At 50.6% G+C, this 13,753-nt stretch overlaps 1 long non-coding RNA gene across 1 annotated transcript; it reads right to left on the bottom strand.

Annotated features, from left to right (window-relative positions):
• Window positions 1-1,305: 1,305 nt before the first annotated feature.
• Window positions 1,306-13,097, bottom strand: LOC117129541. Its single transcript, XR_004453179.1, has 3 exons — window positions 12,830-13,097; window positions 10,120-10,126; window positions 1,306-1,316 (listed from the first exon to the last, which is right to left on the bottom strand). It is a non-coding gene; the product is annotated as an uncharacterized LOC117129541 (long non-coding RNA).
• Window positions 13,098-13,753: the final 656 nt, after the last annotated feature.

The following is a 13,753-nucleotide window of genomic DNA, read 5'->3' as shown; positions in this document are numbered from 1 at the left end:
GTACACTAAAACGCATATTTTGCGCAAAAACTAAAAACGGCGACATCTGTCGCCAAGTCCGATGCTGATCACATCGAACTCGCGAACGTCCTAAACAGACATAGTCATCTCGCAAAGATGACTCTCGTACATCCGACACAAGGATAATAAAGCTATAAAAGAAATCCGAAATTTTGGTCCAGCACTTGCGGTTGGCTTAAAAATTCTTCGGAGAGATGCTCGATTCATATCAAACAAGTCATGTAAGCCGAGAACCTATCGCGGACTTTAAATCGATACGAATCAGGTTAAAATCGTGACAGAAAAATCGATAGTCGGCTAGTCACCGCATAAATCTTAAAACCGAAAGTAAACCTAGGTCTTGCCCTAAACCCAGCGCACTTGTCTCTAACATCTCAAGGCATGATATGAAACAGATCTCGAATGAAACATTTCATAATCGAAGAATGATATGAGACGAGAACTCATCACCTTCCTTCCCACTATACACTAACTCATAAAAAAAGTACCACTTGATTACTTCATCATAAAAAGCCGCAGAACAGCATGGATTCAAAGCCACACACGGCCAGTCCTGAAACACGAAATAAGGCAATTTAAGGGCGAAACATAAAAACATAAAAAACAAATCTCTCGCAAGAGATCTAACCCAAGTCATCCTCAGAACTCACGCCCCCTCTTCACCCGTCGCCTCGTCCGAGCCTGGAGCCGCGTCACCTCTGTTTTCTCCAACCATCGGGTCTTTCCCTTCTGGGTCTTCTGAACATGTCGGAAGGAAGCATGCGGATTTCAGGTCAGCCAGGATGAGATCGAAATCTCCATCCACGGCCGCCATATCTCCCCTACGGCCGGACAGTCAGGCCTCTTCAGCCTCCAAGGTCGGGGGAACCTCACTCTGGAACGACCGAACCACGGCCATCCCGCCCTCAATCGTCACCAAAGCTAAGTCCCTACTCCGAATACATTCGAGGGAACCCAGAGAAGCAGAAATCTTTGCCAAGCGAGCCTGAAACTCTGAGCGAAGAGCATCCGTGTCCTCTTGGATCCCGCGGCTCGCTAGTCACGCATCGCCCTCGATCTAACACTGGAGCTGAAGCACCTCCGAGGATTTTGCCTTCCTGGCCTTCTTCTCCTTGAGCAAGGAAGTCACCGTTTTTACAAGGTCCCTCTCGAGCTCCCCTATCGCGACCTCAAGCTTCGACACTTTCGCAGAATGAGAATCCTTGACAGCCATCAGCATGGCCTCGGTTTCAGACCATCTACCCTGAAGCTCCACCAACTCCCCGGCAAGACGACTGGTCTCAGAACCTCACTCGCTGATCATCCCATCGATCAACGACATGAACTGCAAACGAGAAAAAAGTTAAAATTATATCCGAGAGAGAATATACATGAAACGAAGTCCAGACTCTAGGCTCGATCCCCCTTGCTGCGAAGATTCCCGTCACCGCTCTTGGCAAGCTTCCTCTTCTGGCCCTTAGGCTGAGCAACCGGAACAGCACTAGGAGCATGTAAGACCCGATCCCGGCCGCCTAGGCCGCTGTCGATGCCTCACGTCGCTCAGTCCACTTCCTGGCCGAACCACTTAATTTTTGCCCTTTATTTATAATATCGCCTAAAGGCGAGGGCTAACTTATATCTTAGGTAAACACTTCCCTAGTCAATAATAGCCTAGATCCTTTCAACAGAAACGCAGCGGATTATTCTCTAGTAAATCATTGGTCTAAAACCAATCTAATACTTGTCTGGTCGAATCAGCACACCCACGGATGTCCAGCTCGGCAACTACTAGGTCAGCTCCACTAGCTGGACTACTAGCTCACTCGGCTGAGGCAGCTGGGAGTCAGGTCATCTCAGCTTGACGAACTGTTTGGGTCCGGGTCAGTGGCGGGCCATGAGGTCCGGCTATGTGGTCCATGTGTCATTTGGCTCTTGTGGGCAGGCCTTGGGCTTGGGTTCCAGGTCTGGGCTTGGTTTGGACATGCCTATAAGGTCTGGAACCTTCTATTTCTGAACAGGTACGATCTGGACCGTTGTTTGTAATCGATGGCCAAGATCTGTCCTAAAAGGATGCTTCGAAGGGATGTGTCCCTTCGCACATGACCTTTGGTTGCCTATATAAAGGATGCACGACCAGAGATCAATAAAATTCATTCTCATTCTGTCTGAGACAAAGGACACACGTCCTAAACAAAGGGATCCCCCAATGAGAACCGAGGGTCCAAGCCGGAAAAGGCTCGGTTGTGGTTGTTTAGTATCTCCGGCAAGGAGAACTGTTTAGGAGAGAGGAGGCCATGTGGTTATGGATACCCAAGGCATAGAGAAAGGTCTGGAGAAGGACTCCAACCCCGTGGTTCAGTCAGATAGGGTTAGTGGGGTAACCACCGACTCATCGGCTAAGACCATTGGACAGTTTGAACCGGTCTAGCCATGGGCGTTTGGGTTATGTCCTATTCGTCTTATTCTTTTCATCTAATTCTTCTTCTACTCCTCCTGTACATTGGCGTGGCCTTGTTGATATGTTTGGATTGGTTATAACCGTGGTTCTGGTTGAGTAATGCGTTTGCAGTCCATAACCGACGAGTTAGGCGCTCGCATGATCTGACTGGCCTCAGGTGATCCGATTGGATAGGGGCAATTCTGTTCTGTTCTGAACGGTTGCAACCCTTTCCTAAACAGTCACAATGGTTCATGACTTGTGTAGGTTAAGGCGTGGTCCTTTGGCCATAGGCCGGACACACGCACGGACCAGACAGTTTATACGGATGGTTAGGTCAAACGGTGGGAACATCTGAATGGGTGCGAGTTGACAAGGGTCATGAGTTGCCAAGAGGCACGTGTGTCCAAAGGGTACTTGTTGTCAAAGGGTGTGAGTTCCAAACGGTGCCATTGGTTCAATGCTTAGGCCGAACCAAGTGGACAGTCTACAGCTGCATAGTCGAACGGATGGACGGTTAGTTTAACCGGAGTGTTGTGTAGCAAGGTCTGATCGGTTGCAAGGCAATCCTGTTTGGGCCTTGTCCTTTCTCGGTGGTATAGATCCAGGCTTTGGGTTGGATCAGGTAAGAAGGTCCGTGAGCCTTTGGGCCGGACTTATAACTGGCCGATCACACCTAGATCTTAACAAGGCGGGGTTCAGCTGTCAAGCAAGAGTAATTTGAGTCAATGGAGGACCGATGAGCTAATAAGCTCCATAGATGTGACAAAGGTATGATCTAGCATTTACTTATGTAGATCTAGATATAATGGTTTAGGGGAATGGAACCTCAGAACCGTATGGCTTGGTTTGGGTTTAGGACAATGCTCTAAGATTATGAGTTTCATACCAAAATTATTTCCAAAACTATCATGACTATGAAACCTTAGTTGGGGTGAGCCAAGAAAGATTTGAGGTAAGCTAGGGTATCATGCTTGTGAATGTGGGAATTCTAAGATGAACCAACTTAGCCAAGATACATTTTCCAAGGGCAAGAACCTAAAAACAGAAAGTTTGAAGTAATAGACGGGTTGGACGGGATGGAAGCAATGCAAGACTTGTTTATGGATGACCTGAAAAAGGGAAGTAACATGGACCAGAGAGTGGCTTAGGTTGAAATAAACGTGCAGCATTCTACTGAAGTTAAGTGTTATCCCTTGATGGTCGTTCATAATAAGTAAATCATATGCAATATTAAAATCTGACGGACAGCCAAGGACCAACGTGCTGATATGTGTACTAATGGACAGCCACAGACGTCCTGGGTGTGCTGACGGACACACACGGACACACACGGACAGCCACAGACATCCTGTGTGTGCTGACAGATACACACGGATGTCCTGTGTGTGCTGACGGACACACACGGACGTCCTGTGTGTGCGGACGAACAGCCAGGGATAGCCACAGACGTCCTGTGTGTGCTGGTGGACACCCACAGACACACACGGAGAGCCACGGACAGCCATAGACGTCTTGTGTGTGCTGACGGACAGCCACGGACAGCCACGGACGTGCTGTGTATGCTGGCGGACACACACGAACGTCCTGTGTGTGCTGACGGACACCCACAGACGTCCTGTGTGTGCTGACGGACAGCCACGGACGTTCTGTGTGTGCTGGCGGAGACCCACGGACGTCCTGTGTGTACTGAACAGACAGCCCACGTGGGCCAAAATCACCCGAACAGTCCACGGGAAGGGTCAGCGTGCTGATTCCAAGGACCAATGTGCTGATATGTGAACTGCTGGACAGCCACGAACGTCCTGTGTGTACTGACGGACACACACGGACACACACGGACAGCCACGGAGGTGGTGTATGTGCTGACGGACACACAAGGACGTCCTGTGTGCTGACAAACACCCACAGACGTCCTGTGTGTGCTGACGGATACCCACGGACGTCATGTGTGTACTGAACAGACAGCCTATGTGGGCCAAAATCACCCGAACAGTCCACGGGAAGGGTCAACGTGCTGAGTCCAAGGACTAGCATGCTGGTATGTTTACTGATGGACAGCCACGGACGTCCTGTGTGTGCAGACGGACACTCATGGACACACACGGATACACACGAACAGCCACGGACGTCCTGTGTGTACTGACGGACAGCCACTTACAGCCACAGACGTCCTGTGTGTGCTGGCGGACACCCACGGACGTCCTGTGTGTACTGAACAGACAGCCCACGTGGGCCAAAATCACCCAAACAGTCCACGGGAAGGACCAGCGTGCTGAGTCCAAGGACCAGTGTGCTGATATGTGTATTGATGGACAGCCACAGACATCCTGTGTGAGCTGGCAGACACCCAAAGACACACACGGAATCACACGGACAGCCACGGACATCTTGTGTGTGCTGACGGACAGCCATGGAAGTCCTCTGTGTACTGGCGGACACCCACGGACGTCCTGTGTGTACTGAACAGACAGCCCACGTGGGCCAAAATCATCCAAACAGTCCACGGGAAGGGCCAGCGTGCTGAGTCCAAGGACCAACGTGATGATATGTGTACTGATGGACAGCCACGGACGTCTTGTGTGTGCTGACGGACACACACGGACACACACGGACAGCCACGGACGTCATGTGTGTGCTGACGGACACACACTGACGTCTTGTGTGTGCTGGCGGGCACCCACGGACCTCCTGTGTGTACTGAACAGACACCCCACGTGGGCCAAAATCACCCGAACTGTCCACGGGAAGGACCAACGTGCTGATATGTGTACCGATGGACAGCCACGGACGTCCTGTGTGTTCTGACGGACACACACCAACAGCTGTGGACATCCTGTGTGTGCTTACGGAGACACACGGATGTCCTCTGTGTGCTGACAGACACACAATGACAGCCACAGACGTCCTGTGTGTGCTGACGGACACACACGGACGTCTTGTGTGTGCTGGGAGACACCCATGGACGTCTTGTGAGTGCTAACGGATACACACGGATGTCCTCTGTGTGCTGACGGACACACACGGACAGCCACGGACGTCCTGTGTGTGCTGACAGACACACACGGACGTCTTGTGTGAGCTGGTGGACACCCACGTACGTCTTGTGAGTACTGAACAGACAGCCCATGTGGGCCAAAATCACCCGAACAGTCCACGGGAAGGACCAACGTGCTGATATGTGTACCGATGGACAGCCTCGGACGTCATGTGTGTGCTGACGGACGCACAAAAACAGCCAAGGACGTCCTGTGTGTGCTGACGGACACACACGGATGTCCTCTGTGTGCTGACGGAAACCCATGGACGTCCTGTGTGTACTGAACAGACAGCCCACGTGGGCCAAAATCACCCGAACTGTCCACGGGAAGGGCCAGTATGCTGAGTCCATGGACCAGTGTGCTGATATGTGTACTGATGGACAGCCACAGACGTCATGTGTGTGCTGATGGACGCACACGGACACACACGGACAGCCACAGACGTCCTGTGTGTGCTGACGGACACACACGGACACACATGGATGTGCTGTGTGTGCTGACAGACACACACGAATGTCCTGTGTGTGCTGACGAACAGCCAGGGACAGCCACAGACGTCCTGTGTGTGCTGGCGGACACCCACAAACACACACGGACACACACGGACAGCCACGAACATCTTGTGTGTGCTGAAGGACAGCCACATACAACCAGGGATGTGCTGTGTGTGCTGGCGGACACACACGGACGTCCTAAGTGTGCTGATGGACACCCACGGACGTCCTGTGTGTGCTGACGGACACACACAGACAGCCACGGACGTCCTGTGTGTGCTGACGGACAGCCACGGACGTCCTGTGTGTGCTGTTGGACACCCACGGACGTCATGTGTCTACTGAACATACAGCCCACGTGGGCCAAAATCACCCAAACAGTCCACGGAAAGGGCCATCGTGCTGAGTCCAAGGACCAACGTGCGGATATGTGTACTGATGGACAGCCACGGACGTCCTGTGTGTGCTGACGGACACAGACGGACACACACAGACTCACACGGACAGCCACGGACGTCCTGTGTGTGCTGGCGGACACCCACGGACATCCTGTGTGTACTGAATAGACAGCCCACGTGGGCCAAAATCACCCAAACAGTCCACAGGAAGGGTCAGCATGCTGAGTCCAAGGACCAATGTGCTGATATGTGAACTGCTGGACAGTCACGGACGTCCTATTTGTACTGACGGACACACACGGACACAAACGGAAAGCCACAGACGTCTTGTGTGTGCTGACAGACACACACGGACGTCCTGTGTGTGCTGATGAACACCCACAGACGTCCTGTGTGTGCTGACGGACACCCACGAACGTCCTGTGTGTACTGAACAGACAGCCTACATGGGCCAAAATCACCCGAACAGTCCACAGGAAGGGTCAGCGTGCTGAGTCCAAGGACCAGCGTGCTGATATGTTTACTGATGGACAGCCACGGACGTCCTGTGTGTGCTAACAGACACTCATGGACACACACAGATACACACGAACAGCCACGGACGTCCTGTGTGTACTGACGGACAGCCACTTACAGCCACGGACGTCCTGTGTGTGCTGGTGGACACCCACGGACGTCCTGTGTGTACAGAACAGACAGCCCACGTGGGCCAAAATCACCCAAACTGTAACGACCCGGATTTTCAAATCGGTTTGGTTTTCTCTTCTTTTAGTTATAATATTAATCTAAACCGGTTTGGTTAAATCTAATTAATTACCACATCCTTCTTTATATTAAACGCAGCCGTAATATGTCTATATCGACATATATATTCTTTTCCTTGTAACCTAAAGAAAAGTGTAAGCAAAGCCGCCTCTTCTCTCATTGTTATTCACGATCACCATCTCCATCTTCTCCACTCTTGTTCACGTTCACTCCCATCTCTCTTCCTCATCACTTGTGTTACTCTCTTCTTCTCCTCCATTTTATTCATTTGTTCGTGTGTTGTTGACCGAGAAGACGTGACGTATCCACCAACGCTAGTCACCACCGGAGCAATGTCCTCCACCATCAACCACCGTGAGCCATCCCACCGGAGTCAGCGCCTTCACCGAAGGAGTGGCCCGTGTCACTTACGTACAAGACATCCGTTGTCATAGTGGAGAAGAGACGTACGAGCCGGAGTCATCGAATCTTGACGCCACCGGTACGGATCACCACGACCGGAGCCATTTCAATCTGATGACTAGCCGTGATCCTCAACAGTGAGTCACCGGTGAGGGCCATGCACTTTTGGGGCTGAGATCCACCACTGCGATTCCAAGCCGTGAAGGTTAAAAGAGATTATATTAATTTCTTGTGCTGCAAGTTTCATAATAAAACCCTAGATCTATTATATGATATTTATATATCCTATTTCACGTCCTGGGTTCGAGGCTCACCAACAACCTAATTATGGAGTTAGAGAAAACTCATAATGGAGGGGTTGGGGTCGGTGCGCTGCAGCGCTGAGAGCCTGGGGTCCACGGGGCAGGTAGTTCCCACGGGGCGGGTTGTCACACAAACAGTCCACGGGAAGGGCCAGCGTGCAGACTCCAAGGACCAGCGGACTGATATGTGTATTGATGGACAGCCACAGACGTCTTGTGTGTTTTCTGACGGACACACACGGACACACAGACGTCCTATATGTGCTGACGGACACCCACGGACGTCTTGTGTGTGCTGACGGACAGCCAGGGACAGCCAGGGACAGCCAGGGACAGCCACAGACGTCCTGTGTGTGCTGGCGGACACCCACGGACACACACGGACACAGACGGACAGCCACAAACGTCCTGTGTGTGCTGACGGACAGCCACAGACGTCCTGTGTGTGCTGGCGGACACCCACGGATGTCCTGTGTGTACTGAACAGACATCTCACGTGGGCCAAAATCATCCAAACAGTCCACGGGAAGGGCCAGCGTGCTGAGTCCAAGGACCAACGTGCTGATATGTGTACTGATGGACAACCATGGACGTCTTGTGTGTGCTGACGGACACACACGGACACACACGGATAGCCACGGACGTCCTGTGTGTGCTGACGGACACACAGTGACATCTTGTGTGTGCTGGTGGACACCCACGGACGTCCTGTGTGTACTGAACAGACAGCCCACGTGGGCCAAAATCACCCGAACAGTCCACGGGAAGGACCAACGTGCTGATATGTGTACCATGGACAGCCACAGACGTCCTGTGTGTGCTGACGGACACACACGAACAGCTGTGGACGTCCTGTGTGTGCTGACGGACACACACGGATGTCCTCTGTGTGCTGACGGACACACACGGACAGCCACAAACGTCCTGTGTGTGCTGACAGACACACACAGACGTCTTGTGTGTGCTGGCGGACAGCCACGGACGTCTTGTGTGTGCTGATGGACACACACGGATGTCCTTTGTGTGCTGACGGACACACACGGACAGCCACGGATGTCCTGTGTGTGCTGACGGACACACCCGGACGTCTTGTGTGTGCTGGCGGACACCCACGGACGTCCTGTGTGTACTGAACAGACAGCCCACATGGGCAAAAATCACCCGAACAGTCCACGGGAAGGACCAACATGCTGATATGTGTACCGATGTACAGCCACAAACGTCATGTGTGTGTTGACGGACACACACAAACAGCCGTGGACGTCCTGTGTGTGCTGACGGACACACACGGATGTCCTCTGTGTGCTGACGGAAACCCACGGACGTCCTGTGTGTACTGAAATGACAGCCCACGTGGGCCAAAATCACCCGACCAGTCCACGAGAAGGGACAGCGTGCTGATATGTGTACTGATGCACACCCACGGACGTCCTGTGTGTGCTGACGGACACACACGGACACACACGGATACACACGGACAGCCACGGACGTCCTGTGTGTGCTGACGGACAGCCACAGACGTCCTGTGTGTGCTGGCGGACACCCACAGACGTCCTGTGTGTACTAAACAGACAGCCTACGTGGGCCAAAATCACCCAAACAGTCCACGGGAAGGGCCAGCGTGCTGAGTCAAAGGACCAACGTGATGATATGTGTATTGATGGACAGTCATGGACGTCCTGTGTGTGCTGACGGACACAGACGGACACACACGGACTCACACAGACAGCCACATACGTCATGTGTGTGCTGGTGGACACCCACAGACGTCCTGTGTGTACTGAACAGACAGCCCACGTGGGCCAAAATCACCCAAACAGTCCACTGTAAGGGTCAGCGTGCTGAGTCCAAGGACCAACGTGCTGATATGTGTACTGCTGGACAGCCACAGACGTCCTGTGTGTGCTGATGGACACACACGGACAGCCACAGACAGCCACGGACGTCCTGTGTGCTCTGACGGACACACACAGACGTCCTGTGTGTGCTAACGGACACCCATGGACGTCCTGTGTCTACTGAACAGACAGCCCATGTAGGCCAGAATCACCCAACAGTCCACGGGAAGGGCCAGCGTCCTGAGTCCAAGGACTAGCGTGCTGATATGTGTACTGATGGACAGCCACAGACGTCCTGTGTTTGCTGATGGAGAGCCACAGACGTCCTGTGTGTGCTGAAGGACACACACGGACACACACGGACAGACACAGACGTCCTATGTGTGCTAATGAACAGCCACGGACAGCCACGGACGTCCTGTGTGTGCTGGCAGACACCCACGGATGTCCTGTGTGTACTGAACATACAGCCCACGTGGGCCAAAATGACACAAACAGTCCACGGGAAGGTCCAGCGTGCTGAGTCCAGGGACCAACGTGCTGATACGTGTACTGATGGACAGCCACAGACATCCTGTGTGTTCTCGGATAGACGGACAGACACGGACACACACAGACAGCCACGGACGTCCTGTGTGTGCTGGCGGACACCCATGAACGTCCTGTGTGTACTGAACTGACAGCCCATGTGGGCCAAAATCACCCGAACAGTCCACGGGAAGGGTTAGCGTGCTGAGTCAGGCTCATTGTTGCTATCCACGTGAAGCCAAAAATACTCATCGAGTTGATGAGCCAGGCTGTCCAAGGGACATATCACACCAACCAAAAGGGCAAGCATAGAGAATTAGACTTTCAGCACATCACCCACAGCTAGAACCATCTCATTGATTTCATCTTTGGTGTAGAGTTCTGGTGCGAGTCTTGTGAGTGTGAAGGAAGTGGCATGTTCTGGAAGACAGATGTGGCTCTCTTCAAAAAGAGATGCTTTTTTCCAGTAATTTTCTGATGTCGTCCTTTGTGACAGGTATCATCTCACCAGCTACGCCTCGTGCGTGTCCACACTCATCTCTGTAGACTCCATACTCGTCCCTTCGTTCCCAAGTGAACTTTCTGGCTCCGTACATGTCAAAAGCGCGGTTTCCAAATTCATAACGTCTATCAATCGACGTCGGTTCATCCCTATCGATCAACGTTGGTGTTACCCTGTCGACCGATGTCTCAGTTGTCCCGTCGATCGATGCGTGACCTTTTGGTTGGTGTGATAGATCTGGATTGATTTCTGTTGCGGCGACTCCTACGTGTTTGTTAGGATCAGTTTGAATGACGTCAGGAGTGCCACGTTGCTGTGAGAATAGGTTGTCAGGTCCATTGGCTACTTGAAGGATATCTGCTATGTCCTCTCTGGACACTTGTAAGATCCTTCCATCCATTGCACGTGCGTTGCCATCAGGGTCCCTGAAAATAACAAATTCATCAGGTGTTAGAAAACCGTAATCAATGTTTGCATTATCAGTCAATTTAGAAATAGAAAGATTAGGGTTTAGAGTAGTATCGATCGATGTAGATACAGATGCATCGATCGATGGCAGAGTAATTTCTGCAGAACATGTGTTCTTGAGATGATTGCTCTTCATGGATTTTCCTGTTGATGTAGATGGAAGAGTGTTCATCTTTTTTGCTTGTGTGTCTGCTCTGGTGTGTGGAGGTGGTTTCGGGGGTGCAAAACGATTTATATAGGTATTTAAAAACCTAGTTGGAGAGAGAATATTGTCCTGCTCCTGAATTTTCGCTGCGGCGCGAATATCGATCGATGTTCCTGTGTGGGTGTCGATCGATGTGAGCGGTTATTTTGCTGGACGAGGGTGGGTATCGACCGATGTGGAGTGCACTTTGGCGATCGATGTTGGAAATGTGTTGGTGAACTTATGTGTTTCAAATCTTTCATCCTGCAAAGACATTTCTATTGCACGTTCTTTCCAATAATCCTCATCGTATTCCTCTGTATGTTCCTCGTTAGATGAAGTAATTACAGTGTCAACTGCAAAACTTTCATGGAAATCACTGTCTGCCCAACTGCCTATGGAATAATCATCACGTCCTCTCTTGCTTGGAGGTTGGAAGGCAACGTGGGGGTAACAATGATTAGGTGGAGAGAAATGGTCAACCTGCTGCTTTATGTCGAGTGACGTGTTGTTGCGGTCATCGGTCACAGTTGACTCATTGGAATCGATCGATGGAAAGTTGGGGGTGTCGATCGATTCCGAGTACTCTGTTTCGTACTCTGATTCATACTCTGTTTCGTACTTCGATTCATACTCTACTCCACAATGGCATGCGCCAATGAAGCCAAGTTCTTTCCCGTAATCCACAGAATTAATAACCTTTCTCTTAGGTCGGATGGGGTCGTAGTGGATGTAGGGGTCTATCAGCGTCAGACACAATTTGTTTTTGTTCATGTCACATACGGATCCTACTGTAGCTAGGAAAGATCTTCCAAGCAGAAGTGAAGAGTTCCAGTTAAGCTCGATGTCTAGGACATGAAAATCTACAGGGACAAGGGCATTACCAATCTGTACCTCCAGATCTCTTATGATACCTCCTGATCGTTTTTCTGAAAGATCCACGAATGTGAAGGATTCTGTTGAAGGTTCGATGGTCAAACCAAGCTGGTCTGCCATGATCCTAGGGAAGATACTTACTGATGATCCGGTGTCACACATTGAATGGGGAAATTCAATACCCTTGACTACGCATGGTATTGCAAACTTCCCAGGATCACTCTTCTTCGTCAATGTGATCATGTGTTTCATCTTCTCTCTCACTTGATGAAACATTCTCCTAATGTCCTCCTCAGTTACCTTTGTTTCTATGAAGAACATCCACAACCGGTGTGTGAAGTCAGCTTCATCAAAAGCTTTTTCGATTGGGATTCTGAGGACTCTTTTAGTGAAACCATCCATCTCTTTATCGTTAGCTTCCGGCTTAAGGTTTTTAGGACTCTTCTCCTTTCTTTTCCTTAACCTTTTCCCTTCAGTTTCTTGATTTTCTTGAACTGGTTCTGGTGAACTATTTAAAGGGTTGGGTTTTGTTTCGGGTGGGCTAGCTAATGGTTTAGGTGGTGGTCTGAGTGCGTTGATGTAATCATTATCGACAGAGGTGCATGTCGATTGATGGGAGGTGGGGTGTGACGATCGACGTGGGAGTCACTTTGTCGATCGATGGTTGGCTCAACCGATCGATCGATTTTATCATAGAAAGGGGAGGGTGGGTGAGGATGCTTAGCTGCGAATTCTTCATGAGTTAGAATTCGAACTGCATTGCAATCAGTCGATTTAGCGGACAACGTCGATCGATGACTGGAGTAATCCGTCCATCGATCTTCGTCATGGTCTGTCGATTGATGCGAGTTCATCGACATCGGTCGACACCATTGGGATCCGCCGAGACTCATGGAGCTTTCGATTTCAAAGTCTCCTTCCTCAAGCTTTTCATTTCTCACCACTTGCCAGAAATCATCATCTATGATGGCATTTACGTGGTGTTTCCCTTTGTCGGCTCCTGCCTCTCTAGCGAAAGCTTCTTGCCTCTTTACAGTCTCGCCCGTCTGAATTACTTACGTTTCAAGTTTTCTCACCTGAGTCCCTAAGGTCTCGATTTTGGTGTTCAGATTGTTGTAGGCGGAGTCTATTTTACCGTTAAAATCCACGGTGATTTGTTGTTGTCCCAACAGTACTCGATCAAGCATTTCTTCGATCTTGCTTTCCTTAGTCTGGGGTGGTGGATTTTGGTAGTAAGAGTTCAAGTAGCTTTTGTTGTTGTTGAAGGGTTTTTGAAATTGTGAACTCTGGTTACTTATTTGACCATTTCCAAAGAAGTTTCTGTTTCCGTGGTCATTTGGTGGTTCTCGTTTTACGTGGCCGTACAGTTGAAATATCAGCACGCTGTGAGTTCCAGTTGAACGACATTGTGCAAGTTGAAGTACAGTTGAAGTTTTGCATTGTTGCTCCTAAGAAGAGAGAAAATTAGAGAGAGAGAAGCTAGGAACTAACTTTTACCTGCAGATCCAGATACTTGTC

The sequence above is a fragment of the Brassica rapa genome, unplaced genomic scaffold, assembly GCF_000309985.2.
Source record: "Brassica rapa cultivar Chiifu-401-42 unplaced genomic scaffold, CAAS_Brap_v3.01 Scaffold0015, whole genome shotgun sequence".
Taxonomy (NCBI): domain Eukaryota; kingdom Viridiplantae; phylum Streptophyta; class Magnoliopsida; order Brassicales; family Brassicaceae; genus Brassica; species Brassica rapa.
This window is presented reverse-complemented; position numbering and strand designations above follow the sequence as displayed.